Consider the following 14626-nt stretch of genomic DNA (forward strand, 5'->3'; position numbering starts at 1 on the left):
TCATTTGAAAACATTCAAGAAAGCCTCCTAACACCTCAGTTTGAGCAGAGTTACTATATTAGGGGTTTAGACCTATAGAAAGGGTTTGAGTAAGTGTTGAGCAAGTGAGCTTCAACTAGGTCTTTAAGAACAAAACCAAGAGCCAGTTTTTAACTCCTTGTCTAAACCTTTTGAAGAAGCTAAATGCAACTAAGAAATAGTATAAACAATGTGTGGTGAGCAGGGGTATTAGGTTGTTGAATTTGATGGGTTGAGGAATGAGAGCATGGTAGTTTGAGTTGAGCAAATGTATGAACAAATGATGGGAAGAGCTCAAGGAGGAATTTTTGGGTTTGAGTGAAGCTTGTGAACATTGAAAGTGGGCCTTATCAAGAAAACCAAAACCTTTCCACTCTCATTTGAAGGAGTCTCTTAACAAGAAGGTTGTACTTATCTTTAATTGGTCCTCTTGTGGGTTTCTCCCTATCATGGTGTTGCTCGAATAGTAATCTTGCTACGACGCATAACAACGTTGTATGCAGGATTTGGATTTTTGATGGTAAGAATTGCAACTTGTTCATTAGCATCATAAAGGTTATTCATAGTATAATTGTATGCATCTTGTGTGTAATTAGTTCAAGTATCTATGTTTCTCCCTAAGGTGGAAGGACCCCTTTGATCATGTGATGGAAGTGGATTCTTGAACATTAAGTGATCATAATTAGATATTTTAGGGTCATGTCCTTCAATTTAATTTTCTCCTCTATCAATAAGATCTTGAACAATATCTTTCAGTCAATGGAAATTGCTTGTTTTATGCCCTCTTCCTTGGTGAAATTCACAATGTTCATGATCTCGCTACCATGGAGGCTTGACTTGAGGCTCATAATTAGATGTTTTTGGTAAAGTCACAAGATTGGAGGATATCAATTGATGTAAGATTATTTTGATAGGTTCCCCTAAGGGTGTATATGTGTGTTTTGGTTTGTAGTTTTGCTGCTTTCATTTTGGTTCCTCTTGTTGTGTGTTGCAACCTTGATTTTATGGTTTAGTGATGGTGTTGTTGCTAGGATGGGGATTTTGTCCTACAAACCTAACCATAGGTTGTGCAATTTTTACTGTTCTTGCGTCCACTATCCCCTCATTGATAATATTCTTGTTTTTGTTCCAAAATTTTGGTTTATCACTATTATAATGTGGTCGAGGACCATCTTTGGGTTCATTGTAAATTTTGATAAGTCCATTTTTTATGAGGGCTCTTTCACATTTTAGTCCTTGAGTGATCATCTCTTCAAAAGATTCTATACCCTTCATGTCTAAATGAAATTTCATTTCATTATTTAAGTTAAAAATGAAAATTTCCACTAATTCTTGCTCAGTTAGATGAAGGGAGCGTCTGCTAGATAGTTGCCTCCACCGTTGTAGGAAAGTTGAGAACAACTCCCTCGGTTTTTGTTTGGTGTTGCACAAATCTACCATGGTGACATCTCATTCTATGTTGTGTGCATAATGAGCGATGAATTTTTGGAATAGTTCCTCAAATATTCTAATACCACCTGGTAGTCATGAAAACCCATTGTGTGGTTGTGCCTCCCAAACCTTGAGGAAAGAGGTGAATTAGATATGTGTCCTCATAGGCCACCTCTAAACAAGCTGAGTGAAATTATCACACATGATTTCTAGGATCTCCTTTTCCTTTGTACTTTTCAAATTTGGGTGTTTCAAACCCTCGTGGAAAAGGTGGCATAAGCATGTTCCTATCAAAAGGATAGGAACAAATGTCATTAAGTGAAAATCGAGTAGTCTTCACACCACTATTTAGTTGTTGAGCAATATTTTCTACTTGTTGCCTTAACATGTCTATTTCTGAGGGAGGAGGTGGTGGAGGATTCCCTTGATGATTAGGGTCATATCGGAAGTAGTCTCTACCTCCTCCACCATCATGATAGTTGTGTTGCTCAGATGTTTGTCATATCTATGTTGTATCAAAGTTGGAGGGTAGTTTGGCACCCTTTTGAGCAAGTCTTAAGAAATGAGCATCTGCATTGTTTCTAAGGATTTCACCAAAGAGTCTATTGAATTTGGGATTATGTTGTTCTCTTTCTATATCTTCTGGAGTTGGAGTGTTGGGATCTTCATCATTAGTGCCTCCTCCAAAGGCCTCATGATAATCATTGAGGTTTTCTTCCTCCTCTTCAATTTTTGGTTGGCGGTTTCTCATTGATCTTGTTTGAGCCATGTATTTTATGTTTGTGAAAGTGATTATGAGGTGGTGATGAAGTGTTTGATGGATGACAAGTTTTGTGAAATGTTTGTCAGAAGATAGATCTCTAACACTGAAGGTTGGATGTCAATAGAGTTCTTTGTGAATTTCTCTCGTGTTTTTCAATATTTTTGATGTGATGAGGTATAGCAAGGTTTGAGATGTGTTACAAACCAAGCTACCTAGCAATGAGAGGATGCACTCATAAACTAGTTTTAACCAGTGTAAAAATGCCTCTTAGGATGATTGATCCTAGATGTAGAGATACCCTAAAAGTGATTTTTTTGTTTGATTAAGCAAGATCTAAAAGAACTATGGACAAGACATTTTTGTGTTTGAGAGTTAAATAGATTGTGATTTGTTTGAATGTGAAAGTGGGTAGGATATATGTCTCAATAAAAGCTTTTTGTTATGAAGGGGGTTTCTACTTCTTCCTCTCTCATAGGGGTTGGTGGTTCCCCTCGAGGTTGTATGTGATATAGATTTGAGGAAAGAAAGCAGGATTGATCTTTCCCCCTTTGTTCTTGTGATAATCAAAAGCTCTATACTGAGTAAAATCTCTATTTCCCAAAGGCTCTTTATCAAATTTGTTGGATTTTCTTTGAAGGTATAAGTGCTATGACGCAAGAATACTTTGTGTCAGAGAAAGAGTTTCCTATTGATATAGAAAAACTTCCTTCTTTTGATAAGAGCTTTTGAACCAAGTTGTCTCTTCTTCAATTTGGTCTTTTGATGAAGATTTTGTTTTCTCAAGATATGAGTGATGGTCATACAAACTGATACTTTGTTTCACTTGTTGATGTTGTTTTGTTTATCAATGTTTGATGTAGATTCATTGGATGGATACTTGGTGTCAATTGTTTTAAATTTTTTTGACAAGAACACACAACAAGCACACAAGCATAATAACATTGTCCTTTTTCAATAAAAAGTGCAATAGGTGTGGGTCTAAATCAACCTAATCATGAACTTTTTGACCATTTTACAAATGTATTTTATGTTCTCAAAGCCTAAAGTCGGCCCAAATTGTTACTAGTCTGAAACAAGATGAAGACAACTCAAACACTTTTTATCCCTAAGGTCATGGCCAGTTGTGATATTTTTCAGCCCACATCTTGATATTTCTTTGACTTTGGTACTACATATCTTATAAATCCTGCCATGGTAGGTAAGAATGTGATATACTAAGTCTTGCGTGAGCATAACAGATAGATAATCCCTATGATGGGGGAGTCACCACTTTCATCAAGCTACAAGTAGCCTTTCAAAAATCCCTATTTCTACTCAAGGAAATATGTATGGTGAGTATCTTGGGAGCAAAACCATCTATGCTCTTGCACTAAACTTCTCACAAATATCCTCAATCAATAGAATGGGTGGGATTCTAAAATAAGAGGTGTCTAGTAATGTTCAATGTTTTTGGACGTAAGTTCATTCTACAGTGACTCACTTAAGAGCCTTGTAACTTGTGGTGGGGCCCACATGTCCTTTCGACAAGTTACACTCTAGGAACAATTACACCCAAGGCTACAACTTTCACTCTCACCTGATTTCTATAGCGACTAGAAGGATTTACCGCACAACGTCATTCCCAAGAGTGATGTGTCTCTTGGCAGGCCTCTCTTAAAAATAGAAAATGTATACACCTAAAAATGGTCTGAAGATAATTATTTGAATAAGCAATTATTTAATTATTTAATTAATCCTCCTCTCCAATTTAATTAAATTCATCAACAATTTGATTAAAATCCTCCATTTTCATCTACTTATTAATAAATCTAAGGATTTATTTAATACGTTCATTTCAATAACCCCCTTTGACTAATTAATTCAAATTAATTAATTCTTCCCCATCAAAATCATTTCTTCTAATCTTCTGATTAATTAAAACAAATCAATTATGAGTTGTTAAAATTAATTAGCCTTTTCTTATTATTTGAATTTTTAAATTCAAATTCTCCTAACTTTTAACCACCTAACCTAACCCATTCCATCTCACCACATGTCCCCTTTCCTTGAACACTTTTCCCTCTCATGAGCAATGCTTTGTGACACTTGTCACTAAGTGTCCCCTTTCATTCAACCTCTTCTAGAAGCCTCTTGACACTTTTCACCATAGAGATGACAAATGCTCCCTTTCATCCAACCTCTTCTAGAAGCCTCTTGACACTTGTCACCATAGAGATGACAAATGTTCCCTTTCAACCAACCTCTTCTAGAAGCCTCTTGACACTTGTCACCATAGAGATGACAAATGTTCCCTTTAATCCAACCTCTTTGCCAACCTCCTCCAATTTCACCATTGATATCTTCAGACTTAATCTTGATCATTGATTCCTACCACCTCACCCCTAGCCTTGAAAATCCTATAAATAGACCCCATTTTGGAGTACAAAGGGCCCCTGATTGATCCAATCTCATTTGCATCTCATGCATTGTTATTATAGGCATATAAAATCTTAGTTTATCTATCTTAGCATTGTTATCATAGCTTAATTGCATCATTTTAGCATATTTACTAGCATAATCATGGAATCATGTAGCTTAATCATTATCATTGCTAGCTTAAATGCATCATTTATCATTTAAATCCTCCATCTAGGTGTAGTCAAGTCACTGGAATTTGCATAACCAGATCTGAGAGAAAAATTCATACTCACATTTACTAGGAGGTGATAGATTGCTTAGCTATGGTTTTATCTTTCTTTGTTTTAAATTCATTAACCATGCTTGTAATGATCTATTGAGTGTTTTGTGTTGCAGCTGTAGGTATCACAGGTATACACTTCATAGGCATGATAGAAAATTTAGAGCATTACTAACACTTTTCTCTTGCACCTAGGACCATGAGAGCTAAGGGAGGGGATAGTGTGTGTTAGAAATGGGACCACACTATAGATTTGTACAAGCATGTCAAACACGGAAAACACTTGTTCTTTTTAGCCTTTTATCGCAATGTGATTTATTTGCTATTTGGAGATGTTGCTCCAATAGACATGATGTTCTTTTTAATTCCACAAAGCAATTTGTTTTCTAACTAAGAAAGTGAAAATCCTAGTCAACAAAATTGAAAGCACATTTGCTTAAATTAAAATCGCTTTGAAAAGAAAAATGGACAAGCTTTGATTGTTCTTTTTAACTTCCAAATTAAAGATTGATTGTGAATCTATCCTTGCAAGAAATGAAAGATTGTTGGTTCTTTTTAAGCCCAAATAGAAATGTTTGTCCTAACTTGCAAGAAAGCAAAGTTTGTTTGATTTGTTTGTTCTTTTTAGCTTGCAAATGAAATTCTTTTTAAGCCCAAATGAAGATGATGTTGATTTTTAGCCCAAAATGGAAGGTGAGGTTCGTTTTAAACAAAGGAAAGTGAATTCTTTTTATCCAACTTATAAAGCTAGAAATAAATTTAAATTTCCTAATTCTAACTCCTTGAATCCTGCAAGAAATTTTTTAGTAACCTGCAAAAAAGAAAAATTGGTAAAATAAAAATCTTTTTGGTGGGCTTCTACAAGCCTAAGTTTTTAATTTTTCGGTTACATTTTTTTTTGGCTCTCTGTTACAAAAGCGCTACTCTGTGAGAACACAAAAGCACTACTTCGGACAACAGCACCGAAGTAATTACAAAAGTGTAAAAATGACTAATGAAAGTGCTAAAATATGAACAAAAGTGCTATTTAAACAGTTTTGACAGAATTTAAGGACTGACAGACAAAGAGCGCTAGATTATTACAAAAGCGGTACAACTATAGTTGAAGCGCTAAAACTGCGGCGAAAGCACTAAAAAGCGAGCAAAAGTGCTAAAACTCTTCTGTCGATAGCGCCAAAATGTGAGACAAAAGCACTCAAGCACAACCTATGTGTGGAAATTATAAGAAATCACAAAAAAAAAAGTTAGATTTGGAAGATCAGAAGGTTGCATGTTCGATTTACATCAGGTTCATCAAATGATGCACGCTAAAAAGGAAGCACAAGACACAAGTTCAAACATTAATATGTTGGTGACAAAAATGAAATACAAATGAACCTATTATCCTAAACATGCATATCAAGAGAGATATAAAGAAGACAATGAGAAACATACAAAAATGGAAAAAGGAAAGAAAACTCCCCAAGGTGCTCCTCACAATGCCCATAGTTGCTCCTCCTTTGTTCCTCTCCTCTTCAAGTTCCACATGAGTGTAGCCCTCAGCTTTTTGTACTATTCATGGATGTCTTATGAAGATTCAAGATTATGAAAATAAGAACAAAATTCCTATGCAAGTGTAAACAAACTACTATGAGAAAGCACCTAATTAATCTATGTTGATTTTAACAAAATAACAAAGAAAATACTCTTAAATGTTCTCTCAAAATAACTATAAGTTTGATGCATAAAGATTTCTGGATCCTTAAAATGAAGAATGAGAGCTCTATTTATAGGGAAAATAGAGAAATGGATGGTTGAGATTGAGTAACCTAAATAAGGGCCAGGATTGATGGGTTTGTGATCCATGTGAGGGCTTTCAACCCAATCCCAAGATGACAAATGTCAACATGAGATGGCTTGAGAGGAGAGGGAAGAAGAATTAAATGCTTGAGATGACTTGAAGGTTACCTTAAGAGGTAAGTTTTAAGCTTGAGTTAATGAATAAAGCTTTTATCCTATGAATAATGCATTTATCCAAGGGACAAACTCTTGTGCAAGAGTTAATGGGGATAACCATGGTCAAAGCAATAAATGCTTGAAGAGACCCATGAGTTAAATGAGGGTTGAGTTAGAGGAAAAGTCTCTAACCATGTGGATGAGTTGATTTTAACCATTAATGGTTATGTAAGAGCCATAAATGGTTATGTAAGAACCATAAATGGTTTGGAAGACTTTGGGGGTTAACTTGTTGGAGAATAAAAAGTCTTTAATGTTTTTCAAAGACTTTGAGGGTTTTGAGAAGTGACTTCTCTTTGCTTAGGAATGTGACAATAATTAGGGAGGGGGATTAGGCTAATTTGGAGTGGTTTAGAAGAACCTAGAAGGGGATTTATGATGCAAGTGGGTTTGGTGGGTGAGAGAAAATAGGATTTTAATTAAAATAAAATTCATTTATTTCAACTAAAATTGTGCAACTTGCATTTCTAGGAGAATGCAAGTGGGGGGGGAGGGTAGTTTAGAAGTTTAAATAAATATTTATTTATTTATTTATTTATTTAAATGAGGAAAGGGGTTAAATTAAAAAAATATGCTTTATTCATTTAATTGATTGTTAGAGTATGGTTTAATGAATTAATTTAAATAAATTGAATAATTTATTTAATTAATAGGAGAAGAGGTTGAAGATGAATTAATTAAATATTGATTTAATTAACTATTGACTGATGATTAAATAATCAAATAAATATTAAATATTCATTTAGTTAAGGGAACAGATCTATGTCTACAAATTCAACTACTTGTTTTATAGGGTGAGGAGCAACATGATAGGGTGAACAAATGTTATAGAGATGAAATAAGACGAGCGGTTACCCCATCGTCATCAAATACTTGAATGATATGAGCTATAAAAAGTTATTGAATTCTATTTTCAAATAATTACACTCATTGGTAGAATGGCCATGTATTTGATGATACTTGCAAAAAGAAGGATTGTTCATATGTTTCTTACAATTATTTCTTTGATTTTTCAAAGGTAAAGTAATTAGATTATCTTTAAGGATCTCATGCAAAATATCATCTTGTTGTAATGAAAAGTTGAGAATAGGTGTAGTGATTATTGGGAGAAGATCTTTGTGATATTTTAAATGGTAAAGAGGATAAATAGATGAAGGAATATCCTTTGTGTGTAAATTTCCCTTACTATCATCATTATTCATGTTTTCTTTGATTTGTTGGGAAGGAATATCCTTATCATCTAATACTTCATCTTTTCTTAATGTTATGTGAGGAAATAGATCATCATCTTCTCTAAAAATATTGTGATGACTAGAAGAATGGGGAAAATCTAAAGAGATTGATAAGTCAACATTTTGGTCTTGCTCCCCTTGCACTAAAGTATCCTTATTAGAAGAGGGTTATGTTATGTTGCTCTACAATGTTTTCTCTACATTAGAGAGATCATTTATAGGAGTATTTACTCTTTCTTCATGAATAATAAGAATATTAGGAGGGGTACAAAAACTCATTAATGCTTCACCTTTAGGATTAATACCATGTATGGAAGGTAAGGTGTCAATGATATTATCCTCTTCTTCTAGGATCTCCTTATGAGAGGAAGACTTTTTAGGAGAAAGATCAACATCATTCATTAAAACATCACTCTAAGAAGAGAGAGTAGAAAAAGTGTAAATAATCTCATCTTGCACTAACGGATCCTTATGAATAGCAGAATCCTTAGAGGAGGGAAAATTATAAGTATGCATGAAAGAAAAAATATGAGCTATCATCATATGCATAAAAGGGAACATCATGGAGATCTTATATTTAACTTGAAATGGATTTAGAAAATCAAGATAACAACTCCATTTATCCAATTACCAAAGAAATGTTCACTCAATGTGTCTAATAAAATTATGCTTGAAATCATATCTGAAAACACACAAATCAAATCTAGCAAAATCAATTAGGGTTTTTATGAATTTGACCTCTAAATTTACGTAATTTGATTAAAATAAGATCTATGGATGAAAAATTGAAAATTACAATATTCCCAAATCATATCTAAAACAATTAATCCAAATTAGGCAACCCACAAATTCAAGTTTAGAATTATCAATTAGGGTTTGTGTGAATTCAACCTCTAAATTCATGTAATTCAATTGAAAATTAAACTTGTAAATGTAAATTTGAATTTGAAAATGCATAAAAAATCAGATCCAAGAACATAAATCTGAAATAATGGTGTAAGGAGTCGGGTTCACTAAAAGGTAATAGTGAAAAATTAGTCTTTCACCATAAGAATGTGTAAAAGCACTAATGTTTGCTTACGGACCATTACATTGGGGAAAGATAAAATTTGATAGATCTAGATTTCGATCAGATTCTTGGTTTCCTAGATGAAACTCTTATTTCCCTAAGATTTGAATTGAATTAATTAAAGATGCTAAAATTAGGGTAAATGCATGGATATTGAAGAGATCGAGCATAAACAGTGAGCTAAAATTATCGCACAGAGCCACAAACCTGGATATGATCTAAGGAATATGATTCAGATCTACTCCCCAAAATTCAGCATAAATTGTCAGGATCATAGTGGTGGTCACCATGGTCCTCCAAACTTTTCACCATAAAAAAGGGAACTTGTTTATCTCTACAAATACTATTGATCCTAAAAAACACAACTCAACACCTATTTTTGCACACAAAAAGAGGGGAAATTGTTGGGAATAGGGATTTGCCTAAGTCAAACCCCAGTTTAGGAATTAACATTGAACAAACAAATGCAAATATTGAAATAAATAATGGAAAGATATGCCTCAAATTTGCAATTGTTGATGATGATGCTTTGCTTCTTGAATGTAATCACATGTGTTGTATGAAATAACATGGACATGACAAAAACCTAATCACACACACATGCTTGCATATGAATGATGTAATTTTGCTCCACAATGGATGAATGAAGAATATGCAGCCTTGAATATCTCTAAAATGCTTGATAATGAATGCTTCACGAATGCAAGGAATTGATTGCTTGGAGATGATGAATTAGGATGAAATTAGGTAGATCAAATGTCTTTATATAGGGGTATCTAGGTAATTTATCGATTAGGTTGACCTCTAACAATCATGCGATGCCACGTAGATGGACTCCTATTGGAGGGATAGCACCCCTCCCCTATTTCAAAATTGGGCCCTACTAAGAGGGACCATGGCGTTGGGCACCATGGTCCTTCTTAGAAAGGGACCACAATAAAGCCCTAGGGAGAAGGGTACCCCTCCAGGAAGTTCATCAGTGGGTGAACATGGCATTAGAACTAGAGAATAGGCACAAAATGAACCTAGATAGGTGATGAGGATAGGACATGCTAAAGTAGGGGCACAACATGATATTTAAATTGGCATGGTGACAATTTACGACGCTGCAATATTTAAAAAATATAGAGATGAATTGTCATTTTTATGTAACTTTCAATAACTTAACATTTATAGTAATCAACATTTTTCAAAAGTGACATTTACTGTGTAGTGCATAGAAATTTTGATAGAAAGAATGAAATTCTAATTTTTAAAATATAGATTTTACACACCAATATCTAGTAGATGGATATTTTTTTATAATTTTTGCTAAATATATTTTTTTAGTTAAATTTTTAAGTTAGAGTAATTGTAATTTTGATAGAGTTGTATTATGTAATACATAGCTTTTTTTGTATGCATTTGAATTAACTTCTTTTTGTGTTGAAATGAGGATATCAATACCCAAGGAAAAGATTTTTTTATAATTTTCTCTATTTTTAAATTTTTCCATGTGTGAAACATAGTCCTTAATGTTTGATGAAAAACCTACATTCATAAGAAATTAAAAAAAATATATTAATGAAATTAAATATGTTTAAAATTGTACTTTTTTGAAAATCTTATAATAAGGACTATATACTTACAAAACAAAAATTTTAAATGAATTCATTTAAACCCCCAAAAGCTAATGTAAAAGTGGTTTTTTGTCAACAATTTGATAGGTACGAAGGAGACTCTATTGTAGGTATGATTTAAGAGTAGATAAGTTATATCCAAGGGATTTTGATCTAAGAGGCTTTGATCTAACTCTCTTCAATTAATTACTTCAAATGGGATCTCTCAAGGCTTAAATCATTATATTTTCTAAAAAATGTGTGATTTCAGCAAAACTTGGGATGTACCAAAAAATGTAACCCAAAATTGTGGCATCGCCCTAGTATGTGAATGATAAAAAAAAATATGTGAGTGAACGCAATAGATGTGATTTATTATTTTATTTTATTGTGATTTACAAATATTATCTTTTATTTTATTGCAATTACCAATTTTTTCAAAGGTCCTCTTGAGTATCACATTTCATGTTTTTCATCCCTGAACAAATGTTGAGGCCTTCTTTCTATTATACTATTATTTTTTGTGTTTTCTATATAGGAGTTTTCTCCTCTTTTTATGTAACTAGAAATTAGGTTTTGTCAAAATGAATGAGATGGTCATTTAATCTCATAGATTATCTTACAACTCTCATTATTGCAAGGTTTTCATTACTCATTTTTGCATTGTGTTAGTATTGAATTCGTATAAAATCATTACGTGGCTACAAGATCTAAGTATCATTACTATATAAGGGATGCAATTTAGGATTCCCTTGCACATGTTAGTTAAGCCTCAAAATTGTACCAACAGTAAAATTGGAAGAGAAACAAGTGGTGTTATGGATGTCAATATGTTGTGATAGTGAATGTCATTGAGTTAATTGTTGAATTTTTTCATTTATTTATGCAATCGAATATGTGACTATATTACAGTGTATACTTTGAATGCGTCTTGACAATGGGCACCACTTAGTTTACTATAAAGATATTGAGTTTTTTTGTTGCTAGAGGCTTTCGTTGATGTACCTATAAAAGAGAATGAGATTGTATGTTCTTGTAGAAATGTGTGCTTAACTATTTCATGATCTAATCAAGCAATGATGTATAGATGACCTAGGATGATTCTTTTAAATACATAACCCATGAGCATAATTCAAATTTTAGACACCCATAATGATAGATAATAGTTAAAGCCCAATAATATTGACCTTGGAATCTAAGAATTTAGATTTTGAAAAGTGGGGAATAAGATGTTCCTTGTGTTAGGCCCAATATGGAAAGCTAATGTACTGAGAGGGGAGGGGTGAATCAGTACTCCAAAACTTTTCTTGAATAATAACTTTATTGTTATGCATAAACAGAATAGTACAGTAACATAAAATAAGGTTAAAACAAATAGATAACAATCATACATGATTCACTCCATAACACATATATTTTGGTTACGTAGAAACTCTTGGTTAGAGAGAAAAACTACGATGGGGATGGCACCCACAACTTCACTACTACAATAATAAAGAGTGCTCGGTTAGAGCTACATTTTAGCTATTTCTGATAGCTTACCCTGTTAGGAGTAACAAGATTTGTTAGATCTACCTTGCTAAAGGATTTTACAACATTTATTCTGAATGTTGCACCTGGTTAGAGGCTTTACAATTTATAGACTTGATTAGAGTCTTTTACCCTATTAAAGGTTTCTCTTTCAACTTCAAAATATTACAATAAAATCATTACAAATATCTGCAACTTTACATCTAAAATGTTATAGAAGATTCTATGTGCTCAGAATAGATTACCTTGCTTATAGCATACCTTGGTAACCCATATAGTAACTCGGTAAACCCTTCTGTTTACTTTGTTCTTCGACTGTTCTCTGAAAACCTTCTTGGTGACGTCTATGTCTCTGTAATAGTCTTCTTACATACATGTACACACCCTTAACTCATGTTGTATAAATAGATCTCTTAAGACGGTGATCTAATTCATTTCTTCGATCTTACAAACAAGATTCCTTGAATGAATAACTATACAAAATATTTCATTGGTTAGATTGATCTCAAAATCATACACAATCTTTTGGTGCAATTTCCAATGTAATAACGGTTAGATGTGCCTCGATCTTGTAACACGTTTTCATATTCATGTCCACATTCAATGTATCTGGTAGCACGTTTCACTCGGTGTATATCAACTCAGTGTGTCATCTTTGCTGCTCGGTAGTCATAAAAAGATACTCGGTAGACAGCTCGGTGTATACTACGTTCTGTGACTGCTTTCCTCTGTAACCGACTAGACTGTGCATACCGACTTCTCTATGTGTATACCGAATGCATGATTCGATAGTGTTAACCGACTAGAGTATATAGTATGACTTTGAATATAAAAACTAAAGGCAATTTGATAAGTAGTGACAATCTCCCCTTTTGACATTAGTTGAGATGTTTGATAAAAACTACTTTTAAAGTCATAACTCAAAAAATCTATATACTTTGCAAAATGACTATACTTGACAGTATATACAATAGTCAATGAAATAGTATATTCAGATATACTCCCCTTATCATTATACTATACATAACTCTGATTTTTGCATGCTCGGTTCTGTGTTTGTGTGCTCTGCTTACTGTCCTTGGATACTCTGCATACTCTGCTAGGTATACTCCCCCTGTATACAATACTCCGAGTACTGTATCACAAAAACTATATCACTCCCCAACTATAGTATCACTCAATATATTGTATTCATATTGTATTACTCCCCCTTTTTTACAAACATCAAAAACTTAATTCCCATCCAGGGGTGGTAACTGATCAAAAATAGATTTATACTTCTTCTGGGCGTTGGTGAGAGCGACAGAGAGTGCATCTTTGACACTTTCCATTAAAGAATTTTGTGCTTAAATATCAGCCAATAGTGATATTAAGCCATCAAGAGTGCTTCCCTCTTGTGTAGTAGATAGGCATGTGGCTCGGTTAATCTGTTCTTGAACGGATGAAAGATGAGGAAGGAATAATGTCTGGAGTGTCATTATATTCATCCTGATCTTATGTTCTTCATTTCTGAGTTCTAGTTGTTGAGCCATGAGCTGTTGAAGCTTGGTATAAAAATTTTGAACTGAATTAGGCTCAGGAGTCAACTTATTTGAGAGATCGGTGATCTCTTTCTCAATTGCATCAGTTTTATTCTTGATATATTTAATGAATATAGAAAATGTACAAAGTTTCTGAAATAAATAAAGAATATGCTTGAGTTGAGGGGACAACTCAGCAATGAATTTGACAAGTTTGACTTTGCCAATAGCTAGAGATTTTTGTACCTCTTCAATCATTTTTGCAATAAGCTCCTTGTCTTTGAGCTTGCTCAAGTACTCAGATGCATCAACTCTGGATGTTTCTATTTGATTAAGGAGTTCATCCAGTTGAATGTGGATGGCTACATCGGTTGACACTGTAGCTGTAGGTAGCATATCGGATAGCAGTGTCTTCACCTTCTGAAGTACTTTATTCTTCTTTTGTATGGGCATCTATTTTTCTTGTTTGGCCTTTGCTTTGCATAGTTCACCAAAATCAATGAGTGCCTGCCCCTTTAATTTTTATATATCCACATTGGGCAACACTATTGGTTTAGATAAATCAACTTTGAAACTATACTTTTTCACCTTCTTCTCTTTACCTTTGGTCAATTGGACTAAGACAATAGCTTGAGACATTTGTTGACCCTCGGTAGGTTGCTCGATAGAGGCAACACTTTGGTCGGTTCCTGTAGCTGCTATGGTGTCTTTTGGTGTCTTGGTACTGGGTGTCTCAACTGCTACATTTTTGGTGCTTGAGGGTTCTTGAGAGGTCTGGTCTTGAGTAGTCTCT

The sequence above is a fragment of the Cryptomeria japonica genome, chromosome 8 (assembly GCF_030272615.1).
Source record: "Cryptomeria japonica chromosome 8, Sugi_1.0, whole genome shotgun sequence".
NCBI classification, from domain to species: Eukaryota; Viridiplantae; Streptophyta; class Pinopsida; order Cupressales; family Cupressaceae; genus Cryptomeria; species Cryptomeria japonica.